Source organism: Lygodium microphyllum, chromosome 4, assembly GCF_053477565.2.
Source record: "Lygodium microphyllum isolate KBCC chromosome 4, Lygodium_microphyllum_v1.1.10, whole genome shotgun sequence".
In the NCBI taxonomy this organism is placed as follows: Eukaryota; Viridiplantae; Streptophyta; class Polypodiopsida; order Schizaeales; family Lygodiaceae; genus Lygodium; species Lygodium microphyllum.
This window is the reverse complement of record NC_141138.1, coordinates 141,388,086-141,414,772: the sequence shown is the minus strand read 5'-3', so window position 1 is coordinate 141,414,772 and position 26,687 is coordinate 141,388,086. Positions and strand designations below refer to the sequence as shown.

The following is a 26,687-nucleotide window of genomic DNA, read 5'->3' as shown; positions in this document are numbered from 1 at the left end:
TATTACATGTCGATAAAATTTCTAGGATTTCTAATCATCCTGAAGAGGTGTAGTAGGTTGTAGGTATTCGTCTTGATTTGATTCCTCTATATATTTGAAGAATGCACTTGTGTAGCTTTGTTTTCTTAGAGGCTCAATATCTTCTGAACTTAGGTCAGGGCAGACTACTTGGGCATGCCCTAGCTCATCGCAGTGGAAGCATCGGTGGTTGGGACATGTACTATGTAGATGTGGTCTATCTCTCCGGACATGTAGCATCCCTTGTCCTGATCTCACGAATCACCTTTGTCACAATTGCCTAGATCAAGTTCTTGGACGATTGGCTTTTCTAGAAGTAATGCATCTCGCAAGTCCGTTAGATGCATTGCTTCAAGACGATGGTTTAGAGGAGCATTTAGGCCATGGCAAAACTTGGATACTTGTTGTGCAATATCCATAGGTGGTGCGTATGTTAGTAGGGTTATAAACTTTAAATAGTAGGCTTTCAAGGTTAATTCCAGCTACTTTAGCTTGAAGAATTCATTCATCCTCAAAGTTTGGTAGGTTGGCGGAAGGTATCATCCATGTATAGCATCTTTCAACTGAACCCAAGTGACAGTGGCTTCAGAGAGACCTTAATCTTTGCACCATTGCTTCCACCATATCCGAGCATGGCCAAATAACTTAAGTTGCTATCATTGCTTGATTGGAAAAAGCAGTTCCCACAACATAGAAATAGTCATTCATTGACTCAATACATATCTCTTCCTTCGCTGCCACGTCTATCCCTTATCCATTAAACTTAAGTTCCTTAATTTGCTTGAGAAGGAATTTCTTCTCTTGCATGTCACTATTCGTGGGTGTAGAAGGTGCCTGACAATCAAGCCATACCACTTAGGTTATTCTGTTTAGGATATGTCTACGAGCCATACATTAGTTAATCATATATCATTACGAAGTTTCACTTTGATATCAACTGGAACGTTCCCGCCTATTGGCTATTTAGACACATTTTTAGTCGAATCTAAGCAACGCCACTCGGCACTCCCATGGAATGTTACGGGGTTTGTTGCCTAGGGTTTCTAGAGCTCGCCTTGCAATAGAATGTTCATGGCCGATCCACTGGGATCGACTTAAAATTTGGGTTCCAAATGGTCAAGGTCTCCTGATAGCATTCTAGCATCGGGATTTAGACATTCTACTTTACGTAGAGATACCCAATCTGAAGTAGATCCATGCCACACTTGGTTAAAAGAGAATGGGAAATGAGAGGGGTGTGTCGCTCAACCTCTCTACTTGTAGGGCATAGTCCCATTCCGGTCCCCTAAAACAGCATGAATCCGGTTCTGACCTAACAATTACTAAGTGTCGGGTCGGTAAGACCTTGTGAGAAGCCTCCTAGTTCTTTGGGACCCCCCCCCCCCCAATCCTACCATAGGACAGACCCACCATTGGGGCTTTCACCCACCCACTTCCCTCAATAGGCGCTCTTTAGTTATTTAATTAGGTTCTATCTTATTTATGTGTGACATTTTAAATCAACTACTTTAATTAAGCCTATTAGGGAACAGGGTTCATTCGCGTAATTTATAGCATAGACACGAAAACAGTGCAAACAATCCTTTTGACATACAAGGTCCTTAACTTATCTTCAAGTTAATCTTTGTCTCTTGCCCATATAGGAGAAATTATATATCCCTTCTGCCTTGCAGGAGTACCGAGTCCAAATCACATGGCACCAAAATCTCCATCCTTCATCTAGAATAGGATCTTCCAATGCCATAGACATTGGGGCCACGGAGGTCCTCAACTTTGTCCTGGATGTGGCAAGGTGTGTCTAGAGCTCCACTTGACCCACAAGCTGCCTAGGAGTGAAATGCCATTTTTGTGGTTGGCCTTTTCACCACTCGACCTTCGTCCCGTGAATCGAGCAGTGCCCTTCTTGGATTAATCCACGGTGCGATCTTGGAGATGATCCACCTGTGCAAAATATCCTTTCCTTAATTAACTCATTTAAGAGTCAAGCACAGTCAAGGCAGTCAGCCTAATATCATCTTCCAAGAATTCATTCCTTTATTTCCAGGGCAACTTGTCATCACAGATCCCTGCCATGAATTTACCATCAATCAGAAGCACTTGGAATAATCATCCAAACCACAATCTGACAATCAGTTGAATGTAAAAGCATTTAGGGTATTGTTCGATCAACCAACAAAATCAATTGTATTTTTTCCAAACAATGCAGGAATAGTCGTGATAACATTTCCATCTGGATATTCGCTCTCCCCCTTGGGATCCAAGAGCGATGTTATGAAAAATCTTACTTAATACTCCCTTCCTTCAGCTACGGCATATGTCAAGGCATTAGGGGCAAAAACGCTTCAAAAAAAGCACTTGTAAGAAAATGATTAAGTTGCTAATTAGTTGAGATTTTGGAAGAATAAAAACGCCAAACTTGGTTGCTCAGATGTGATTAATGAGAGAATATTGAATTCATCAAAGAGCCGAGCCATTAATTGTCCCTCAAATTTAATTTATGTCAGGGTCACCTTTTCGGCTGTTTTTTATCTTGGAACCACCTATATCACGATTTGTCTACCCCCGCATCTTCTTTTCACATGCTCTTTCTCCATTTTCTTTCACCATTCTCTTCTTTGTGCTCACTTTCTTATCACTGTGATCGTTGATCTACTAAAATGTTTAGCAACACCTCTGCAAGTGATATAGATGTGAGCACATGCAAATACAAACTTACCATCCAACTAGATCCAATTTATTCATTTTGGAGAAGTATACATCGTCGAGTACTAACAGATGATATGGAGGCCAACAGATTGCGAACTCAAGGAAAGAAACATATAGATTTGTGGGTAGATGGAAATATTTATCCAAAGGATCCTTCAACAGGTAAACCTCCTAATTTTTTTAATATTCATGACTACATGAGATATGTTGGGGAAGGTTATAATGGGATGCTTGGGTATTGTAAAAGGTTATACTCTGCATCTTACACATACATGGCTCAGATGAATGAAATGAAAAAAACATTATTTATTGCACAAACAAGCATTTTTGAGCTTACAAATAAGATTGACGTTTTAGAAAATGCTAATAAGTCATTACAAGACAAGTTAGCACATTTAAAGAAAACTCCAATAGGATTAAGAGAGAGAAAGAGACCATTAAAAAATATAACTAGCTTGTGTGAGAGAGCAAAGAAAAGAAGATTGAATCTTGCAAAAAAATGTCTCTAACATGTCGGGTATTAATATTCGAGAGAGTGAGGAGAGAATCCATTTTTTAAAAGAGACCATGAATAAGAATGATATTTTGAGGATTCTTAGGTCACCTCAAAATATGGATTTGAGAGGCCCAACTCTCAAAGAATTAGTGAAGGACTTAAAGGACATAGTAAAACCAAACAAAATTGTAGAGACATGTGATACTATGGGCATTAGTCGAAAAGGTTATCGGGCTATCTCAAGATTATGGTTTAAAAATCTAAAATGTAATAGAATAACTGCATTTGGGTTACCTCGAGCCCTAAGAGTATCGGTTGCAAGGACTGCCATGAATCGTAAGATTCCACAAGTTTTCGGGGAATACATTCATATTGAAGCATCTATGCCATATGAAAAGACAAAAAGAAAATCTAGTTTTGAATACAATGTATTTAACAATATATGGGTTGATCTAAGAGGAGTGCAGATTGCAATGTTTCACATGTATAGACTCACGTCGGAGGAATGTCACGGTGTTTTAACATTTGCCTTGAAGTTAGATGAAGCACATATTCAAAAAGGACAAAAGATGAAAAGAGTCAGCATTTGCATCATGAATAGGGCATTGGAATACAGCAATGGTGGGGGTCAAGCACCAATGCATAAGTTCCAATCTGAGATGGAGATTTGGTGGGTTGGTGCAGCTCAGGAACCAATTGAGAATCATCAAACACTGAAATGGTTGTTTACTCATATAGGTATTCCAAATATTATTAAGTCTAAAAGTGAAGGAGAAATGTTGGTTGTTGATGGGGTTGGTAATTATTTTATTATGGAATGGCACATGAGCACTAACTTGAAAACTATCAAATGTATGCTTAGAATATGTAATGGGAAAAATGCAAAATATCCTTGTATTTATTGCATGGAAAGTATTGGGTCTAAAAATTGGAGCAACTCATGCCCTATAAGAAGAGCCCCAACTAGAGACTCTATAGATCTAAGTAAAGAAAAAAACAAGGAAGATATATGGGACCAAATTTTTCAATTCCTCTTACTAATGTTCATATATGTACTTTGCATGTAGAGATTTGAATTATTGATAAACTTCTCAAGTTGCATCTTGACTATGCATACTCAATTAAGCCTTTGTCTTTATCAAATGAGTGTATTGACAAATGCAAGGCATTACTCTTAAAAATGGGTTTTCATGGAGGTCAAGTTCATTTAAGAAAAGATCCAACACTTTCAGGGAAAACAAAAGATGTCTTGGTTGATGTCTCAATGGGAGGCTCAAAAGCTAGAAAATTTTGAGGTAACCATATAGGAAAACATGTGAGCATTACTTGGGAGCATTGGAGAGAGCTGTGTGGGATAACGACAAACGTTGCAACCATACCACTACTTGCATTTCTAAGGATGGAGGTTTGGAGACACGTTGATGTCTTTCTAAAGCTCCTCAAGCAACAAACGAAAACGTACACGTATCCAGATTAAGAGTTCAAATGTTCGATTACAAATCTTGTTCAGGCAATAAAGGAGGCATGGGGAGAAAAACATATCACTTTTTATTTGGTAAGAGAGAATATTTAATCCAAGCTTTCTTCAATAAAATTTCCATTGGCAGAAAATGATTGTTACTCTTATGAATTTGTAGCATATCCTTCATATCCATGGGCCTTACTTTGTGGAGGAGCAAGGCCCCCTAACAACTTATAGCGGCCAAGGCATGGAAAAATCTCACTATCAAGCACATACAAGTTTTTTTTGAAGCACAAGACATGGAGGTGGAGTTACAAAAAGCAATGCTCTTGAGGAGCTATTCAATTGGTTTTTTCGACGACAGCTTCAAAGAATGAATACTTCAACTTAAGAATTCATAGTATTTTTCGACGACAACTTCAAAGAATGAATACTTCAACTTGAAAATTCAAGAAAGAAAAGTACAAAGCTAGCTCTCAGGAGCCTTTACATCATCCTCCCTTTCCAGGATATTTCCTCTATAACGCAGAAATTTTCTTCTCTTGTAGCCAACTATTGATTTTATATCAGTTCGGTTTGCTGCCAAAGCATAAGATGAGAGGGCCAGAAAGTATCCTGCTCTAGAAACAGAGAAACCAGGACCATGACCAAAAATCCCAATTGCCGCAGTCTTCTCCAAAAACATCACCTTGTGTGCATTGTATTGTAACCCAGAGAAACCAAGTAGCCTTGTAAGTGCATTGATACATAGTATAGGCCACGTTGCTTCCTCTGAGAAGATGTTATGAAATACCAAGAAAACATGAGGATCAATCCTTGCTAAGTAATGGCCAAGTGCAATATCTTTCAGTGAACTAATACCAACTCTTGTCCCTTTACCCCGTCCCAAGAAGTTATCAAAATCTTTAATCTCCAACTGTAAAAAAAGATAAATGTCAAATGAATGTTGAAATCAAACATATTAATGTATATACATCTTACAAAATTTGAGATGATAGTACCGATTGATTTTCATCATTTTCTAGCTTAGTTGGATTCCACATGTTAATTGATGATTGTGCCTCATTGGTATCTTCCAATTCTTTAACATATTGCGACTCTTCTCTTCCAAAATGGGAAATTCCAAGTCGGTCTTGAAGGCCGTGGAACTCCTCTTCAGTAATCCCATACTCTTCCTCAACATTCTTTGCCTTACAAAAACAAAGAGAAAGGGCGTCCCCTGCTTCAATAAACTTGTCATCCGTAATTTTGGTGTCAAGTTTAAGTAACTTCTTTCGATTCATTTTCGACGTCAACAATGCCATTTGCAGCATCAAAAGCGTTTGCAATGACGGTTAAACAATAATCCTCCCTAAGATTGAAGAGCCTTTGAATGTCTGCTAGCAGTATGTATTCCTTGTTCTTGATAGGGAAAGTTGGAAGTGAAGCAACAATATATAAAGAAGAGTCACATACAAGATTTGCATTTGCATGGTTTTCTTCAATAATGGTCTCAGCTTTGAATTGGGAAACATCTAGTTTGCTAGCAATATTTGCTTCTTGCTCAGGGTCCAAACATTCCTCTACATCCTTGTCATTTGCTACCTCGTCCAAAAGGCAAAAGCTGGAACATTTTGGACCTTCTAATTGTTTTTTATCAAATTTCAAAGGATATTTAACAAGAGAAAACGTAATGAATGCAGCTATTTTGGACATAAGCCTGCATTTTCTAGAATGAGCAAAACAAAACAAATCTGAGATACAAACCAGTCAAGAGAATGAGATGTACACTTTCTTGAAAACAAAGCCTTCTCTGAAGGTGAGCTCCCAATAAGTATGTGAACATATTCCTTTGCATCCTTTTCAACTACCAAAAATGCAAGACTTTCAAACTCAGCAAAATCCTCCAAGAAAAACTTCTTACATGAGTTCAATACATGGTCAATATCCCAATTAGGGTTGAAATTATCCTTTGCAATTCCGTAATAAGATAACTCCATGCCATTCTGAAAAAGAAGAAAGTCTACGAGCCATTTAGATGGAGAAACCTCTGTGATCTGAGACAATCCAGAAACCCTCAATGGTGACTTGGCTTTAATTGGAGACTTCTTAGGCATTCCCACACTTGTTGTTGAACAAGGGGAGGAAGCTATGGGAATTTCAGGGGAGAAGGCAGCACAACCAGAAGCTCTTGTTGACCCTGATGACAATCTTCTTCTTTTTCTAGAAGGGGTTACCTAGTCTTGGGAGCTTGCAACATCCTTAGGTTTAGACATGAGTGAAAGTACGATATGGCATGAAAGTATGCACCCACTTCACGAGAAATGCCTTCTCGCTTCGTATTTGCTAATCTACGATACGACGTGAAACTGGCCAAGCGACCTCAAGAACAATATCTCCTCACTTCGTATCAAGGGGTACACAAAATGGCACAAATTCACATAAGAAACACTGAAAGTGGACCTCAACTCTAAACACGCTTGTAAATTTGTAAAAAAAGTCAAAAATGCTTGACCACAGTGTTTATATAGATGGAAAAATTTTTGCCACATTCGAAGCCACATAGACAACCATATGGATGGCCCACGCAAAACCTAGCCAATTAAACATTGCCACGTGTTGCGTACCCCGTAGGTATAAAAGATTGATGGTAGCTTACGTGGCTCAGTTTTCAAATCCAGAGTGTGAATACACAGCCATGTTGAGATCAACTTTGCCTTATATCAGTCACCGCAATTACAACGCGAGCAAGTATTTTTTAAACCTGCACTTCAACAGATTCGCGCCGTATCAGTCACCGCAAATACGGCGCGAGCAGGTGTTTTTTAAACATGCTCTTCATTGTATTCGCGCCGTATCAGACACTGCAAATACGACGCGGGTAGGTGCTTTTTAAATCTGTGCTTCACTGTTTTTGCGCTGTATCGATCACCACAAATACGGCGCGAGAAGTTGCTTTTTAAAACTGTGCTTCACTGTATTCACGTCGTATCAGTCTACGGTTCGAGAAGTTAAACCACGCTTTAGTCATATTGCAAATACGACGCGAGGAGTAACATTTTAGACCCACGGTTTTCTCCTATTGCGCCGTATCTGTCATTCGCAAATACGGCATGAGGAGCTTCATTTCAAACCCGGGCTTTTTCTCCTATTGCACTGTATTTGTTGTTTCTGTTTGGGTTACTTATGGTTTTTAAATATTCTAACTAGTCTAATTTTTTACTCATGGTTTTTAAATGTTTTAACAAGTCTCATTTTTTTGCAAGTTCATGGCTAGGACAAAGCAGACTACAAGGAAGGTGTATATAGACATCAAAGAGAGTGAGGAGGAGACAAGGCTTTCAGCTTCTCAATCCTTCCATCTTGAGATCCCACCTACCCCTGGTTGCCCTCAGTCTCCTGCCATGGAACCTAAGCAATCTAGTGCAGAGACAGTGTCTTCTCCTGCCATGAGTAAGCTTCATCATGTACAGTCCCCTCTACAACAACTGCTAAGTTTCCAACCTCCCTTAGAGCCCCTATTCAACAGACAGAGCAACCTGGACCCACTTATGCCCATGGAGAAGAAGGCCCTTCCAAGTCGAAAAGAAAGAGAAAGTCTAGATTTTTTTATGTTCAGAAATGTTTTAGTGAGATAAGGAAGGCACAAAGAGCTACACAGCATGTGATTCCAAATATAACATTTATCAGAGCTGTCAAAGATATTTCTTTTAGATTATCAAGGGTGTCCACTGTGCAAAAAAAAAAGGCAGCTTGCAGCCATTCTTTGCCTTCAAGAGGCTAGTGAAGACTTCGTTAGTGATTTTATGAATGATGCTTACATTGCTGCTGCCCACGCTCATAGAATGACTTTGATGAACAAAGACATTAGTATGGTCAGCAGAATTAGGTATAGGTTCGACAAGGTATTGAGGCCCTTGCCCACTAGTGATAAAAAAGCATTTGAGATCCTTAACGTTCCTCCAAAATTTTTTAGGAGAGCGAAATGGCCAGTGATTGAGGACGTGACACATTTAGAGATACAAGGAGAAAATAACCATTTCTAATTTCAAGGGTGGAAATCCATCCCCTACCGGAATTAGAAGAATGGTTTGACAAGTTTGAGATATATTTTTCTTTGTATCCTAGACCAGAGAATGCCAAGATAAAATTTGTAGCCCTACATTTGGAAGGATATGCACACACTTGGTGGCGGTACGTGTCAAGGATTGGTAATGAATTCTTAACATGGGATGCATTAATGAGGGCAATGATCGAAGTCTTTGTGTCTTCTATTGAAAAAGAGAAGTTGGAGAAGAAGTGGTATGCTCTTGAGCAAAGGGGATTATTAGTTAGAGATTATTCTAACCAATTCTTTAAGTTCTCCATGTATGTGGATGGAGTATCTGACAATGCCAAGCTGAATAAGTATATATTTGGGCTTGAATCTTCTCTATCTCTTCCTCAGAAGTAGGAGCTATGAAACCATCCTCTTTACAAGCTGCCATACAATTGGCTAAAAGGTATGGTAAAAAATACAAGAGTTTTCAGCAAGGAACAGGGCAACACTTTTAGCCAAACGAGTCCACTAGAACATCTACTAATTATGGGCAAACAAAGACTAAATTTCAGCAAGGAGGGAAGCCAACAAATACTTGCAGCAAGATCCCTACATTTCATACTGTTTATGGACCAAAATAGGGCAATAATTTCAAATTTAATGCTAAAAATAGATCACATGAAAAGAAGACTGAAATTAGTGGCAAAAACTCAGCTCCTATGCAAGGAAAGCACCTGTCTAATGACAAGCTGAAGGACATGTATGTGAAAGGTCTATGTTTCAAATGTGGGGAGAAATGGTCTCCCGATCACAAGATAAAATGCAAAGCTAAGAATGTCAAAATGAGCATGATCTTTGAAGAGGAATTGGATGTTGAGGCAAATGAATGCAATTTATCTCAGCTTGATTGCTACCTACTCTTGAGGAGATGCATAACCATGATGATGATTGCCATGAAGAATTCTATGACCCTATGGATGGGTTTCCATTAGACCCGGGTGGTTACTTCATGGATGATGCTTTGACAAATTTGGATTCATTGAAGCTTTGTTCTATCTCCCATGATGCTTGGAATGGTTCCAAAGGGGACAATACATTACACCTTAGAGGCTATATGAATTGCTCATATTCTTATTGATACCGGGAGCACACATAGCTTTGTTAATACACAATCTCTTGATGGACTGAAGTTGTATACACAAGAAATGCCGTCATCACTAAGAATCCAAGTGGAAAATGGAGCTTATGAGAGCAGTAATCAGATTTGTCCTAATGTTCCCATCACTTTATTATCATCTTGTATCACTTCTGTGAATCTTATTGCCTTGGAGATGGGTCCATTGATATCATACTTGACTGCAATTGGATGAAAAGTATTGTCAAGTTTACCATGGATTTGAATAGGCTGCAAATGGAATTTCAATGGCATGGACATCAAGTTACTCTTCAAGGGATTGAGAAGAAGAAGCTAGAGGTGATCAGCACCAAGAAGATTAAGAGAGAAATCAATGCAAAGGCATGTATGTTTACCCTTCTCTTGTCAAAGATTGATGAGGATCATCCCTCTACTCCTTCAAAAGATATGGATCCTTGTCTTTGCAAATTGTTGGAAGAGTATGATGATTTATTTCAGCCACCTACCTCTCTTCCTCCAAAGTGTGAAGTGGATCACCCCATCGACTTGCTTCCAAATGCTAAGTCTATCAATGAACTTCCATATCGCCTTTCAAAGGTGGAAAGAGAAGAATTTGAGCGCCAAGTAAAGGAGCTCTTGAAATGGGTCTTATACAACAAGTCAATCTCCCTTTCCTTCTCCCGTTCTTCTAGTCAAGAAGAAGGATGGTTCATTCCGCATGTGCATAGATTATCGGGATTTGAACAAGGCCTCTATAAAAAATAGGTATCCAATACCAAGGATTGATGACCTTTTGGATGAATTGAAGGATTCCAAGGTCTTTTCAAAGATTGATTTGCGATCGGGATACCATCAAATACGCATGAAGGGGATGAATACAAGACTGTATTTAGGACCGAGAGGGGATTGTATCATTTCATGGTTATGCCCTTTGGTCTTTCAAATGCTCCAGCCACATTCCAAGCTTTAATGAACAATCTACTTCAGCCACTTTTGTTCAAGACAATTTTGGTGTTCTTTGATGACATATTGATATATAGCAAGGACAAAGAAGAGCATTTACAACATGTTAGAGAAGTTTTTGACATATTGAGGAGTCACAAGTTGTTTGCTAAAGCAACCAAATGTACATTCATGGCCAAAGAAGTAGAATACTTGGGACATATTGTTGGAGAAAATGGCATCAAGGTTGATCTGAAAAAGGTCAAATGTGTGAAAGATTGGCCTACTCCAACAAATACCACTTCCTTGAGGGGTTTTATTGGTTTATCTTCTTTCTACCGAAGATTTATTAAGAATTATGCTCATGTGGCTGCACCATTAGCCAATCAGTTAAAGAAAGAAGCTTTCTTTTGGGATGAAATAGCCGACAAAAGCTTCAATGAGCTGAAGCAACTCCTCATTTCAGCACCCATATTGGTTTTTTCCCGACTTTTCTAAGGTCTTTGTGATCTATGAGGATGCTAGTGGGAGAGGATAAGGGGCTGTTTTAGCTCAAGAACATGGTGTCATTGCATATGAGAGCAGAAAATTTGATGAAAAAGAGAGACAAATGCATGTAGATGAGCAAGAGATGCTAGCTATACTACATGTAGTCAAAAAATAGCATCATTACCTCTATGGAAGTCACTTTAAAGTGAAAAGTGACCATAGGGTGTTGAAGTACTTCCTCTCACAGCCTAACTAGTCTCCTAAGAAAAGAAGTGGTTGGCAACTCTTCAATCATATGATTTTGAGATAGCATACATGATTGGAAAAGACAATGTAGTGGCGGACATGCTCTCTAGGATGTGGGCATGTAATGTATCTACCGTCTCCACTATATATAAAGATTGGATAAATGACATACAAGAGGAATATATGATAGAGGAGCATGCTGCCACAATAATGCAAAAATTACAGCAAGGGGTAAATGAAGAATTTCCAAACTTCAAATGGCATAATGGACTTTTATGGTATAAGGAGATCCCTCAAAGCAACTTTAGGCTGAAAGTCCTTTAAGAAATGCATTCTTCACCCTTAGCTGGTCATCTTGGACTTTTTAAGACTTTTGACAAAGTGCACAAAAGTTTTTATTGGAAAGGCCTATGGCGGGATGTGAAGGAGTATGTTTCTCATTGCTTGGAATGTCAACAAAATAAAGATTATTCTTTATTACCAGCCGGTCTCCTTCAATCCTTGCCTATCCCACAAGGAAAATGGACCAACATTTCAATGGACCTCATTACGGGCCTCCCTACCACAAAGCACGGTTGTAATAACATTTTTGTTGTGGTGAACAGACTTACCAAATCATCCCATTTTATTCCAACCAAGACACAATTTTCAGCAAAGCAAGTAGCCGACCGATTCATGGAAGGAGTGTTCAAGCTACATGGTATGCCTTTGAGGATAGTGTCGGATAGAGACACTAGATTCATGGGAAATTTTTGGAAGGGTTTGTTTACTTCCATGGGCACTATTGTTACCCCTAGTATGGCTTAACACCCTCAAACTGATGGTCAAACTGAGAGGGTTGTTCGATGAGTGAAAGTGTACTTAAGACACTTTTGTCATGACACACAATCATCTCGGGATAATTGGTTGCATCTTATTGAATTTTGCTACAACAACACATATCATATGAGCATTGGGATGGCTCCTTTTGAAGCACTTTATGGATACAAGGTTCAAATTCCTTCAGCCATGTTTCATGAAGACGTGAATCCACAAGCGAAGGATGAGTTAGAAAGAATGGAGATGCTTATGAAGTAATATAAAGAAAACATACGAAAGGAAAAAGATGTCATGAAGTCCTATGTTGATGATAGGCAGAGGCACATGAAGTTTGATGTTGGAGATTGGGTCTTCTTGAAGGTTCCCAAGACCCATTATGCATCCCTTAAAGGTGGAAATAACAAGTTAGCTCACAAACTTTATGGCCCATATTTGGTATTGGAAAAGATTGGAGAGCTTTCATATAAGCTCCAATTACCCTCAACTACTCGCATACATGATGTTTTTCATGTATCACACTTGAAGAAGTATATTGGGCAGTATGTACAAGTTATTGAAGAGCTTCCACCACTTGATGAAGATGGAATGATTGTCTATGAACCTGAGAAGATTATTGGGAAGCATGAAAAGGTTCTTAGGAGCTGAACTTTGATTGAATTTTTTATCAAATGGAAGGGGCTACCTATGGAAGAGTCCACTTGGCAACCCTCTTCTTATTTGGACGTTTTTCCATGGCTTTTGCAAGATGAATGATCATAGTCTGTGTAGGGATAGCTTGCTATTTTAAAATACCATCAAAAAGTGATCTTGATGGTATGGGATGATGCCTTAGGATGTGTATTTCATTTTTACACTTCAATCACTAAATTTGGACACACCAGTCAAAAGTTATGGCAAATCTACTGATGCAGCCCTGTTTGGACAGCAATCAATCAATTCACTGTTTCACGTTCATTATGATGTTTCTTCACACAAAGTGCTTCCACATGCTTATGGATCTTCATCGACATAATTTTCTTCATTATCTACTTACCTACTGCTTCATTATCTTTAGTTTTGAGGACAAAACATCTCTAGGAGGGGATGATTTGTAATGAAGAAAATTATCAACATGAGAGATGAAGCCTATTCTAAGTGAAACCTTTGTAAATACTTGAGCCAAGAGAAAAAAGGATTTAGGGTTTAGTATAAAAAGGCAAGAAGTGCAAACGTAGCATTATTCTTTGGCATTATCAAAATTTCTTCCTTTTTGTCTTTCACATTCTTGTACTTTGTTGACAGTCCATGGCTACATTGTGCTATGGTAATGGAAGAAGTTCCATGGTATGGCCATGCTGGAATCTCAGTTTGGTTTATTTCCTATTATCTGTAGCTTAGAATATTTTGATTTCTTGTTCATTTCCATTGTTAGATTAGATTCATTTTATAGTATGAGTCTTCTCTTTGAATTAGGGTTTCTTATCCCTAGAGCTCTCTCCACTTGCCTTTAAGGCATGGAGTTGTTGTTTGTATCTAGTCCAACCCTGAATAGGACTGATAAACATAGTAGCTATCGGATGGATCTCAAGGCATCTTAGTTTTAACCATTATGATCGTTGTTTGTATTAGCTACACATAACATCAAGATTCCAATCTATCAAACATGAGCTATCAGTTTATGCTATCAGCAAGAGCTTGGGCAAAGATCTAGAGTTTCTAGGATGAATTTCGTTTAGGCTAGATCTCTTACCATGCCATCCCTCAAGCGTGCAAGCTACAACATGCATTTAGTGTGGTAAAAATTGTATCTATTATTTACAAGAAAAGGGGAGTCGACAATACCTTGGAATCTTATATTCTATTTATGCTATGAATGAATTTGTGGCATAGCAACTAAATGAAATTTACTTCTCTTAATACCTGCACTTTGCAAACTCCATCTTTCGAATATGTGAGATGAAAGCTATCCCATTCGATTCTATTCACTTCAAAATACATTACTTACGACCGATACCGGAGTTGGATTGGTAGTGATGCCCTCGCCCAAGACTTTGTTGTGGGTTGTGGGATTGCCATCCCCACTTGACACTCTTCGCTTGGGGGCCATTCTTGATCTTCCTCTCTTTTAGGTGCGATTCCTGCAAGACTTTAGCAGCCTCCTTCTCAAATAGCAGGGTCCAATTGGGGAGAAAATTAGGCTTGCAAGGTCGAGATTAATCCCGTACGAAAGGGAAAAAGGGATGCGTGTGGCCACCCTCTAAGGAGGGGAAGAGAAGGAGAAGCTTCTAGAAGGTTCTCTCCCTCCCTCCCTCCCTCTCTCTCTCTCTCTATGCTCGTTGTGCAGCATCTAGGCCTTTTCTCCATTGCCATGGGGGGGGGGGGGGGGGTTTATAGTGGGAGAGGTAGGGAGGAACCTGTAGTGGTGATCGTGGTGGTCTCCCCCACCCACCACTTGTCTAACTGCATGGTGGTGCTCTTTGTAGATTGGTGGTGGTAGGCCCGTGGCCTTCCCCCTCAACTACATCTTCGCCATTGTCTTCTTCCACTTCAACGACTTCTTCCTTCCCCCATCAGTGTCATCTCCTTCTTCTCCTCCCACGTCATCAATGACTTCGATGTCATCAACTTCTTCCTCCCCCCGCCACCTATTCGACGATGATAGGGGGAGGGGATTAATTTTTTTCATTTAATTTAATTATTTAGGGGTGGGTTCCTATGCGAGGATATTACAACTGTGAAGGATAATGTTAAGGAGATGGCCAGATTCATTATGGAGCAAATTTTTTGCCGTTTTGGTCCACTAAAGGAGATAATGTCTGATTGAGGGATACACTTCTTGAATAAGGTTATCATAGCTTTGAAGATTAAGCAGAACAAGACTACCTCGTAGAATCCTCAAGTGAACAGTCAGGTTGAGATTACAAATAAATAGTTGGTGGAAATATTATCCAAGATAGTATAAGAAAGTAGGCATGATTGGGATAGGAAATTATATGTGGCAGTGTGGGCTTAAAAAATGACATTTAAGAGAGCTACAGGCCACACCCCATTCAAGCTGGTTTATGGAGAAGAGTGCGTTTTGCCATTGGAAATAGAGCTATCCACTATGTGTTTCACTCTCAATCATTTGCTGGGACAAGAAAATGTGTTACAAGAATGATATACTTCTCTTACACATCTTGATGAGATTCAGTTGTATGAGATAGGTTATGTGCAAGTATACACCACAATAGAATGGTATTGCAAAAAGGAAGAATAAAATTATTATGGAAGTAGCAAGGGCTATGATAAATCATATGTACATGCCCTTGACTTATTGGGAAGAGGGGCAGTACATACTATAATCCATATCATGAACGTGGCACCTATAGCTTTGATTCATCACATGTCTTTGTATGAGAAGATGTATGGAAGGACATTTGCAATTGCATATCTTAGGGTGTTTGTTTGTGTATTTTACGTTCACATCCCTAATGATTTGAGCAAAAAGATGGAATCAAAGGCTATCAAATGCATTTTCCTTAGGTATTCAAAGAAGAAGACCTACAAATGCTATGATCATATCACCAAAGAGGTCTACATAAGTAGAGATATAAGATTCACTGAGTATGAGTCTTGGTATAGATCAAAAGCTATAGTTGAGCTGGATATTTATGAGAGTGGTGGTGATTATGGCTATGGGAAGAAAATTGCAACAACTAATGGTCAAATAAATCAGTATATTGAGGATATGTATGGATCTCAAGACCATGAAGAACAAGAAATTATAATCCATGGAGTGGTGTGTTGAGGATTGCACAAAAGAGGGTAAAAATTTCATAGGTAAAGAAGCCTATGGATGAAAGTTCTGAGGATGAGTCTATGGATAATGAGTTTGACATGCCACAGGTTAGAACTCTAGGGATAAAGAGTGCAAGAAAGTATGTTCCATATAATGGTTACATGAAGATGCATTATGCATAGATGGCATCTAATGTTTGTAGAACCTACTTGCTTTGAAGAGGCTATTGGAAGCAAATATTGGAACAAAGCCATGGATGAGGAAATGGATGCGTTGACAAAGAATAAGACATGGAATCTAGTTAAGTTGCCTTATGGCAAGAAGGGAATTGGCTGAAAATGGGTGTATAAGGTCAAGTGCAAATCTGATGGCTCATTGAAGAGATATAAAGCAAGATTGGTTCTAAAGGGTTATACACAGATTTATGCATTGGACTATGAGGAGACATTTATTCCAGTGGCTAAGATGACTATAGTAAGATCAATGATTACATTAGCTTCTATCTATGGATGGAAATTATATCAAATGGATGTGAAGAATGCCTTCTTGAATGTTACATTGGATGAGGAAGTATATATGGATCAATCAAAAGGGTATGTACATATATCCACATTATGTGTGTAAGTTGAGGAATGCATTGTATAGGTCGAATCACGCACCTAGAGCTTGGTGTGAGACGATCAACAAGTTATTATGTAGCATGGGATTTCAACAAAGCATGGTTGGTTATTAACTTCATATTAGACATATAGATCATGGAATGGTTTTTGTATTCATCTATTTTGATGATCTCATTATTATAAGTACTCTTGAAAGAGAAATTGCTCATGTAAAGCATGGGCTACACAATGATTTTGACATCAAGGACCTTGGTTTATTGAGGTAATTTCTTGACATTGAAGTGATTGGTTCCACATGGATTTTGATTAATGTAGAGGTAATACTCATAGGAGATGTTAGAGAAGTATGGGATGCCATCATGTAAGTCAATGGATACACCATTGGATCAAAACATAAAGATGGTGGATGATGGTGACTATGTTGAGGATTTTATTATGTTTAGGAAGATGGATGGTAGTTTGATCTACCTAACCATAACAAGACCAAACTTGAGTTATTAAATGAAAGTGATAACCCAACTCATGCAAAAGCCATGCAAGTCACATTTGGATGTAGTGATGAGGGTCATGAGATATGTGGAGAAGGCAATTAGCTTTGGCTTGTTTTATGAGAAAGGGATCATGCCTACATTGTTTGAATCCATTGATGTAGACTGGGCAATAAGTACTATGGATAAGAGATCTACCAGTGGTTATGATTTGTCATTTGGTTTAGCCATGGTGATTTGTAGTAGGGAAACCCAAAATTGCTTTATCTATTATAGAAGAAGAGTACAGACGTATAACATTGGTAGCATGTGAGCAAACATGGCTAAAATTACTATTATGGGTTATGGGGATTGAGGTGGATGGTAGAGTTATCATGTATTATGATAACATTAGTAGTATTATGTTGGCAAAGAACCCTCACAGTCTACCATGCAAGGATGAATCATATTGAACTGCACTGTTACTTCCTCAAAGAGAGAAGGTTATGGATGGAGAGATAGACTTGATACATATCAAAATCAACAACCAAATCACAAATATCTTTACCACATCATTATATAAAAATGAGTTTGAGTACTTAAAATTTTCACTTGGGGTATTGTATTTGCAAGCTCATTCTAAGCTTGAGGGGGATTGTTGAGAAATAGACACAGGCTAAGTCTATATCCTATGTATGGAATTTTGGAAGACAGTTTGTGTGTACTCAATAACAATGAAAGAGAGAGAATAATGAAGATGAAAATGAAGAAGATTGCTCAAGCCTCCATATCTTGTGCCATTGTTCCTTCCGTTGCTGTTATCTCCAATATGCTCTAGGGAGACACAATTTGTGAAGTTGCACGTGACTCTTGCAACAAGTATATCCCATGTACTCGACTCTCTTAACTACATCCCATGACTAGAGAATGGGCATGATTGGATGCACAGCCTAGCCACTCTAGACTTGCCATTTATGGCAAAAGGTGAGTACAAGGAGGCCTATGAATGGATAAGCTAGTAGGGAGTGAAGGGCTAACCATGTACATGGTTGAGCTTAGTAGCATTGGGTTGACAATGCCTATTCTCGTGATGAATGTAGAACCATCTTGATCCATCATCAAGAGGTTCAATATTTCTACGAACCATTGGGAGCTTAGGAAAATCCTCACTCAATGATGATGGGGAAAAACTTTCTCATCTTTGAGGAGTTTCTCCAATAATGAGAATGGAAATGGACCAAGATATGCCTAGCATTGTTTAACCATTACAACCATCTACTAGTGCCACTCTTGGAGCTAGAAGAAACCAAGGATGAAGATTCACTAAACTAAAAGAATAATTTACAAAGAATGAGAGTGAGGACAAGTAAGATAAAGAGGTGTTCCATGACTATGACTTAGACAGTAGAATGATAGAGTAGATTGTTGTAGATCCTAAGCCTAAAAAGGTGGACATATTCCTAGTAGATACTAGAGTAGTGAGAGTAAAGAAAAAAATAGAATGTCTAGAATATCTAAAGATCCTTGATTACAAACATATGAGGTTTAAATCCCACAGACCTAGTCCCTAATCTTGATGTCCCTACAATAGAAGAGTAGGGGGAAAGGACAGAGACTTGACAAAAGAGTCAAATACAACCAGTTTAGAGTCAAATGATGGCATGGAGGTCAATCCATAAATCCCACCACCTAGTTAATTAAAGCAATCAAATATAATTTTACCCATATATTTGAGGTGGTGAGGCTAAAGGATGCTCAGAAGAATAAATACTCTAATAAGGAAAATCAAAAGAAACCATAGGATCTCTCAATGCACCTCATGTGACTGAAGAAGGGAGACCGCATAGTTGTACTAATGCTTGATGCCAAATGGGAGGGGAGGTCTAATGAACCCTTAGAGGGACCAATATAGGTCTCACGGATGTGAATCTCCCAAAGGAAGGAAAGCCCCCAAGCCTATACACGTGATTGGTGTCCTATTAGAGGAGGACAAGCATAAGATCATTGAGTTATTAGTGTTAAGCCCATCAAACAAAAGCCCTATCTAATCACACTCATATTGTTTGAGAAGAATTAGAAAATATTCTCAAGGAATGATTCATTTACAACATTGAGCACATGGAAACAACATCAAGACTGGAGTATGTGTTAATTAAAAAGGGAAAATGCAACCACCAAAAGGGACTAGTACTTCCTACCATACATTGAGCACATAATTGAGCATGTGGAAGGTAAGGATGTGTATAGCTTCCTTGTTGACAAGTTCTTAAAGTAGATGTAGGTCCATTTTGCAAGGGTTGTGCCTTTTGCTATTGAATGAGGAGTATCTATGTGCATAGTCAAACCCTTTGGGTTGACATGCACCTTCAAATTTCTAGCACAATGTGTATGATATTCAAGGATATGCTTCATAAACATCTCGAGGTACTTGTGGATGATCTATGAGTTAACTCATAATGGGATGAGTACCTAGACAAGCATGGAGTAGTGTTTGAGTGGCGTAGATAGTACAAGGTCTACAACAGGATAAGCATTTCAAGATGGTTGCTACTATTTCTCCTAGAATTTGACTTAAATGTAGCTATGAGGAAGGGAAAGTAGCATTACATGGACTACCACATGTCAAGAGTGACAATTGGTAAGAAGAAAATTGGGATTGATGATAATCTTCTTGATTCCCAATTGTTCATGGTGTAGTAAGAATCTCAACTATTCAATGCTAACTTAACTCTCTATTAATCCAACAATATCATAGATATCCTAGAGCATTGATTGCCTAAATGCTTGATGGGGAAAGCCCAATATACACATTCTCATCAAGACTAGGCCATATTAATTATTGCAAGACAATTATTTAGACTAGGACAAGATGTTTGTTGAGTAGATGCATTCATTAGCACAAAATCAAAGAAGTGCTATAATAATCACGTGGGTAAATAGAAAAAAGGTCACTTTCATGCTAAAATCATAGCTCAAAAGGTGCTCTAGTCTCAACTTTAGTGGCAAATCCTATTCAAAGATGGTGCACACTGTGAAACATTGCAATGTCTGCTAGCACTAAAGTATCTCTTTAGGAAGGTAAATGGAGTTAGTACCCATCTTAGACCATCATCACTTCAAGAATTAGGGAATCAACTTCATGGAACTCATCAGTCCCCCTAGAGCTTAGTATTCGAAAGTATGATAACGTATAGTTGTTATGGATGAAACGATAAAATGGGCAAGAGAAGAGCAAGATAAAAAATAACACTAAAATCACAACCAACTTCCATAGGAGCAAGTCATATCCCAATTTGGTTGTTCCATAGAAAGCTGTCAGTGATAGAGAAATGCACTTAATTAATGAAGTCATGGAGAACTTTCTCTCTACATTCCTTATTATTCAGCACAAGTATGCACCTTGCTACCACAAGCAAATGGCTAAGCTAAGTCAATTAACAAGGCCCTAATCCATGTATTGACCAAGACAATGCCTACATCATGAGATGATTGGATAGCAAACTTGTAGTATATATGGGCTTATTGAACCACATATAAAATTACCATGGGTCAAATAGCCTTTAGGCTAAATGCCATCATGCCCATCAAGTTTCTTATCACCAAAATGCATATTGCAATCCAAAAATGTAGTGCCTTGCCAAATTAGAATGCCTCAGAGACCAAGTACCCATGCCTTAGTTATTGAGAAATCCCATAACAAAACATGGTTCAAGAAACACGTGTAGCAATGAAGCTTTCACAAGGGGGACCTAGTTCACATGTATTTGCTCAAAGACCATTAACAAAAGCTAAAGTTTAGAAGAAGGGAACCATATCGAGTATGTTTATTAATCAAACCAAGAATATAGGGCTAGAGACCCTATAGGGGGAGGGGATTAGACACTTTAGTGGAAGCCATATCAAGAAACACTATCCCTTATGGCTCCCAAGCTATGAATGACTCTAGATTAAAGCTTTCATAATCAATGATTTGTACAAGGAGAAGGAATACCTACCTCAAGATTAGGCTTGGCATGGCCAATGACACTTCTACCAATGCCCTCATTGATGAAGGCTGAGATTTCAACACCCAACCCTACCAATTTTGGGACCAAAGCCTATGATGCCAAGATCAATCCATATGAAGAACAACCAAACCTACATGGTGTTTAACAAGTTTAAGTTGATGGTGATAATAGAAACTAAGAGTACCCCAATGCCCTTCTATGTCCTCCCTAGTAGGGAAGATGTTAGATGTGAACTCCTACCATGATGATTGTTTAAGTTCCAAACCAAATGTCAAGTTGACTACATGTAGAAGAGCATACCCACTTGAAACTTCTTGGAGCTAGATCTTTGCTTTAATAAGGGGGATTTGGCCATCAAACACTACCATTAACCAAGGCCATGCAACCATTAGTATTTAGTAAACAAAAGCAAACCCTATTAGAGTAGCTAGTGACTATGTAAGAAAATAACCTAGTACTCATAAGTAACCCAAAAACAAATAACCTAAGCGAGGATCAATATAACCTTCAATAGGCACACATGATGTTCAAGATTCAGAGGGAGAGAGAGACAAAGACATGGAGCTATAACAAAGAGTCATGAACTCCCAACATTCTCTTCTTCTCATTATTCCATAATGCTTACTAAAGTCTAATCACACATAAGTGAAAACACACTAGGTCACTGACTGACCGTACCACTAACTATGGTTGAGTCGATCGACTCAACTTACAATACACATAAAGAGTGATAGCTAAGATGATAGATGTCTAGATAAGGTAGGTCATGTTGGTGATACTGATCACAAGCTTGATTGTTAACACTCCCCCTCAAGCTCAAGCTAATTGTTGTACTCCAAGTAGCTCCTTGAAATGCAAAAACTTCTCTTTACCAAGTGATTTGGTAAAGATATCTACTACCTATTCTTCTGTCTTCATATGGAGTAGATCAATCTTTCCAGCAAGTACCATCTCCTTGATAAAATGATAATTAACTTCTGTGTGTTTGGATCTAGCATGATAGACAGGGTTGCTAGCAAGCATCACACTACTGAGGTTGTCACAATGCAAGGTGACCTTCCTGTCTAACTGCATGCCCAAGTCATGTAGCAGTTTCACAAGCCAAACTGCTTCGCATGCCGCTAAGGCTGCACCCCTATATTCTGCCTCTATACTAGATAAAGCAATGGTGGGTTGCTTCTTACTACTCCAGATGATCATATTGTTGCTCAAACTGAAAGCATAATCACTAGTTGACCTCCTATCATAGACACAACTAGCCCAATCAGCATCCATATAACATATCAAGTCGAATGATTTCACATGCTCATAAAACAATCCATAATCAGCAGTACCCTTCACATATCGCATAATCCTCCTAACTACATCTAAGTGTGGCTTACGAGGTTTCTGCATAAACTGGCTAATCAGCCCCACTGCATAAGTCAAGTCAGGATAGGTAATAGTAAGGTAAATCAGGCTGCCCACTGTACATAGTAACATTCTCGATCTCAGTCCCAACATCATCTGCAAGTTTGATATTCTGATCCAATGGTGTTTCCATGGCTTTACACTCTAGCATGCCATATTTCAGCAACATATCATGAGCATACTATTTTTGTAACAGCCATATACCTTGATGTGTAGACACAACCTCAATCTCGAGAAAGTACTTTAGCTCACCAAGATCCTTGACTTTGAATTCAATTGTAACATTGCTTTAATTTCAGGAATCCCATCTCTGATGATGATCAAATCATTGACATAAACCACTTGAAAAACATAACCATGCTATGTCTTCTTTCTAAATAGGCTATGAGATTTGCCTGACCTATTTGAAAACTAAGCTGTTGCAAATAAGTGCTTATGGGAGCATTCCATGCTCTTGGTGCATGTTTTAGCCCATATAAGGCCTTTTTCAACTTACACACATATGTCGAATAGTCAGGGTGTGCATAACCTTCAGATTGCTCCATATACAGCTCTTCAAATAAGTCACCATTCAAGAATGCATTTTTGACATCCATCTACCATAATTTCCAATCCCTTAAAAGCCGCTTATGCAATGACTGTTCTCACCATTGCCATCTTGGCAACTGGGCTGAAAGTCTCCTCATAAGCCGTACTACTGTGCATATCCATTTGCAACCAGCTAGGATTTATACATTTCCAATGAACGATCTGACTTATATAAACCCATTTGCAGTCAATGGGTACTTTTCCTTCAAGCAAACGGACCAATTCCCATGTCTCATTTTCAACCAATGCTGTGTATTCCTCATCCATGGTAGCACATCAATTTCCATTAGTAATTGCCTCACTAAACCTCGTAGGCTCTCTGTAGCCTGACACTTTAGTCATATATGCATAATGTCTGGCTAAATACCCACTGTCCTATCAGTCTATCAATTGGTTTTCTAACCCTTTCAAACCTCCTCAATTGCGGTGAACTTTGGGCTTGCCTCTCATGAGGCAACACATACTTGCTTTGCCTTGCCGAGGTGCGGTGTGTGGGATAATGACAAACGTTGCAACCACACCACGACTTGCATTTCTAAGGATGGAGGTTTGGAGATACATTGATGTCTTCCTAAAGCTCCTCAAGCAACAAATGAAAATGTACACGTATCCAGAAGAGTTCAAATGTTCGATTACAAATCTTGTTTAGGCAATAAAGGAGGCATGGGGAGAAAAACATATCACTTTTTATTTGGTAAGAGAGAATATTTAATCCAAGCTTTCTTCGATAAAATTTCCATTGGCAGAAATTGATTGTTACTCTTATGAATTTGCAGCATATCCTTCATATCCATGGGCCTTACTTTGTGGAGGAGCAAGGCCCCCTCACAACTTATAGCGGCCAAGGCATGGAAAAATCTCACAATCAAGCACATACAAGTTTTTTTTGAAGCACAAGACATGGAGGTGGAGTTACAAAAAACAATGCTCTTGAGGAGCTATTCAATTGGTTTTTTCGACGATAGCTTCAAAGAATGAATACTTCAACTTAAGAATTCATAGCATTTTTCGACGACAACTTCAAAGAATGAATACTTCAACTTGAAAATTCAAGAAAGGAAAGTACAAAGCTAGCTCTCAGGAGCCTTTACATCATCCTCCCTTTCCGGGATATTTCCTCTATAACGCAGAAATTTTCTTCTCTTGTAGCCAACTATTGATTTTATATCAGTTCGATTTGCTGCCAAAGCATAAGATGAGTGACAGCAAACCTCCCACGGTAGAAAATTAACATGAAACCAAGGTAGAAGCATGCAAAATCTATGCACATGGATGAGCCATTAATCTCAAAACTGAAAAGAAACCATAAATCTTCTACTTAATAATGAACTGATTCGTTATCTTCATCATCTTCATCCATAGCTTCAACCATTATGCAAGAATAAAAGGGAAAAGAAGAAGTTCTGCACAAAAGACAGAGGAGAGAGGAGAGAGAACAACTTTTTGCACCACCAAAAAGAGAATGTGCGATTGGACAAGAGAGGGAAGGGAAAGAGGCACATAACCATTCGTGCACTCCACCCCACCTCTTCCCCAAAAAGCACACCCCTTCGTATTTTTATTATTTCTTTGAAACTTTGATACATTTGATATTAGAAGGCCTTTGGCCTTTAATTTTGAGTATTCCTACCCTTCACCAATGCGTGCACGTAACACTTTTGTGTATACCATTTATTTATGATGGATGTGGATGTGGATGTGGCCCCCTCATATAGGTGTGTATTTTAGTGATTTTGTAACAATGTAAATGTTATCCCCTTTACAAAAGCTGAAATTGTGATATGTGCATGGACATTTTTGTGCCTTGTTTTTATGCTTCTTTTGGGTGTCATCATATTCCTCCCACACTGAAATGTGAAGCGTCCTCGCGAACCTTGCCAAAGAAGAACCACTGTCTAACACAAAACAACTTCCAAAATTGTTAGTAAAACAACTTCGATCATAAGGATGAGGCCTAGCCATGGTAGGGTATGGGACTCCAATTCCATGACCACTAGAGTAAGGGAACTCCTGCCTCCACTATACTCCCACACTGAAAAACTTGTATAGTCTCCAAAAGATAGGGTTCTATCTTTCACAAGGAATTACAGTAACAACTTCTCTCTCCAATGGAGAAAAAAATGACTTCCTCCATCACATAGTTCCAAAGGCACTTGAAGTTTTTTTTTAAAACATTGTTATCAATGAGGATAAAATTATTTGAGCTAGCGGTCCCCTTGCAAAAGGGTTTGCATTGTGATTGCTAGTGATAGGTATCACAAGGGTGTGTTTTAGAATTTTAGAATGTGTGCTTAGGTTTGATAGTTTTAGTGTTTTGTTTCTTTGATAGTGTTATGTATCACTTTAAATTTGTGTGTTTTTTTTTATTTTTATTTTTTAAAAGGGCATTGAGGGTTGGGTATGTGGGCATAAGAAGGAAAAGAAGGTTGAAGCCATGCTGGCAAAATGGTGAGGGTAAATATATGAGGCCCATGGGAGGGTTTGTTAAGGAGGAAGTAAAGCTAATGAGGGTTTGTAATAGGGAGCTTTCGATAAAGTTGTATAGGTAGAAAGGGAGAGCATGGAAACAACCCTTACTTAAATTATATACATTAGTTCTATAAATATTATATTTTCAATTCTCCCTCGGTTTCTTCAAGGATATTTAATTGAATTAAATGCTTATAATTAAGTTTTTTTTTTAAGACCAAGGATTAAGAGAAAAATGATTTCTGATGAGGTGTAGGGATAAGGTAAGAAATTTGTGGTACCACAACTTCTTCTTTTATCTTCATTGATTCTTTCTCATCCTCGCACCCTCTCTTCTTCTTCTTTTTCTTCTTCTTTTATTGTTGTTCTAATGATACGTTATTGAAAGAGAGAGGAAAACTGGAAGCACCATGCCGAACCAATGGGAGTGGTTCTGGGGCAAACCGTACAATTTGCCAAAGTGCAGAATGAAGCATCTGAAGAATGACTCCGTGTAGTCGGCATCGGCATGGAGGTCACCGACAGGGAAACCTGATGATCTCAACACAACGTGTTTGGCAAAATCCTTGAGAAAGATGAAGTGGATGGCCATTCGGATCTCCTGAGATGTGATGGTGGGCTTCTTATTATAACGGGCGAGGCAGGAGGCCTCACGGGAGAGCTCTTCTTCTTCTTCTTTTGATGGGATACGACTCTTCTACTGTGTGTTTGACACAAACGCCTCCTCTCTCTCTCTCTCGTTATGTGTAAACGATTCAATGTCCGGGTGCTATTGCTGGTGTGTGTTGTTATGATGCATGGTGGTGCTTCGTGCAGGCCTTTGAATAGCCGTCGGCTGGCGGCTTTGGTCCCAAGTATGCCCCCTCATTCTCTCTTACTACAACGGGCCCCTCCTCACCGGCCCCAAACGGTTCTCCGTCTACCTTATCTGGTATGGCGCCTTTACACCCACCCAGTGCTCCGTCATCACCGACTTCCTCTCCTCGCTCTCTCCCTCGGTTGTCAGCAGCCACAACCCCTCTATCAGCTCTTGGT

General features: G+C 38.9%; 1 pseudogene; it reads right to left on the bottom strand.

Annotated features, from left to right (window-relative positions):
• The window catches only part of LOC148037692 (VAN3-binding protein-like), a 39,865-nt pseudogene extending 17,137 nt beyond the window's left edge, over window positions 1–22,728 (bottom strand).
• Window positions 22,729–26,687: the final 3,959 nt, after the last annotated feature.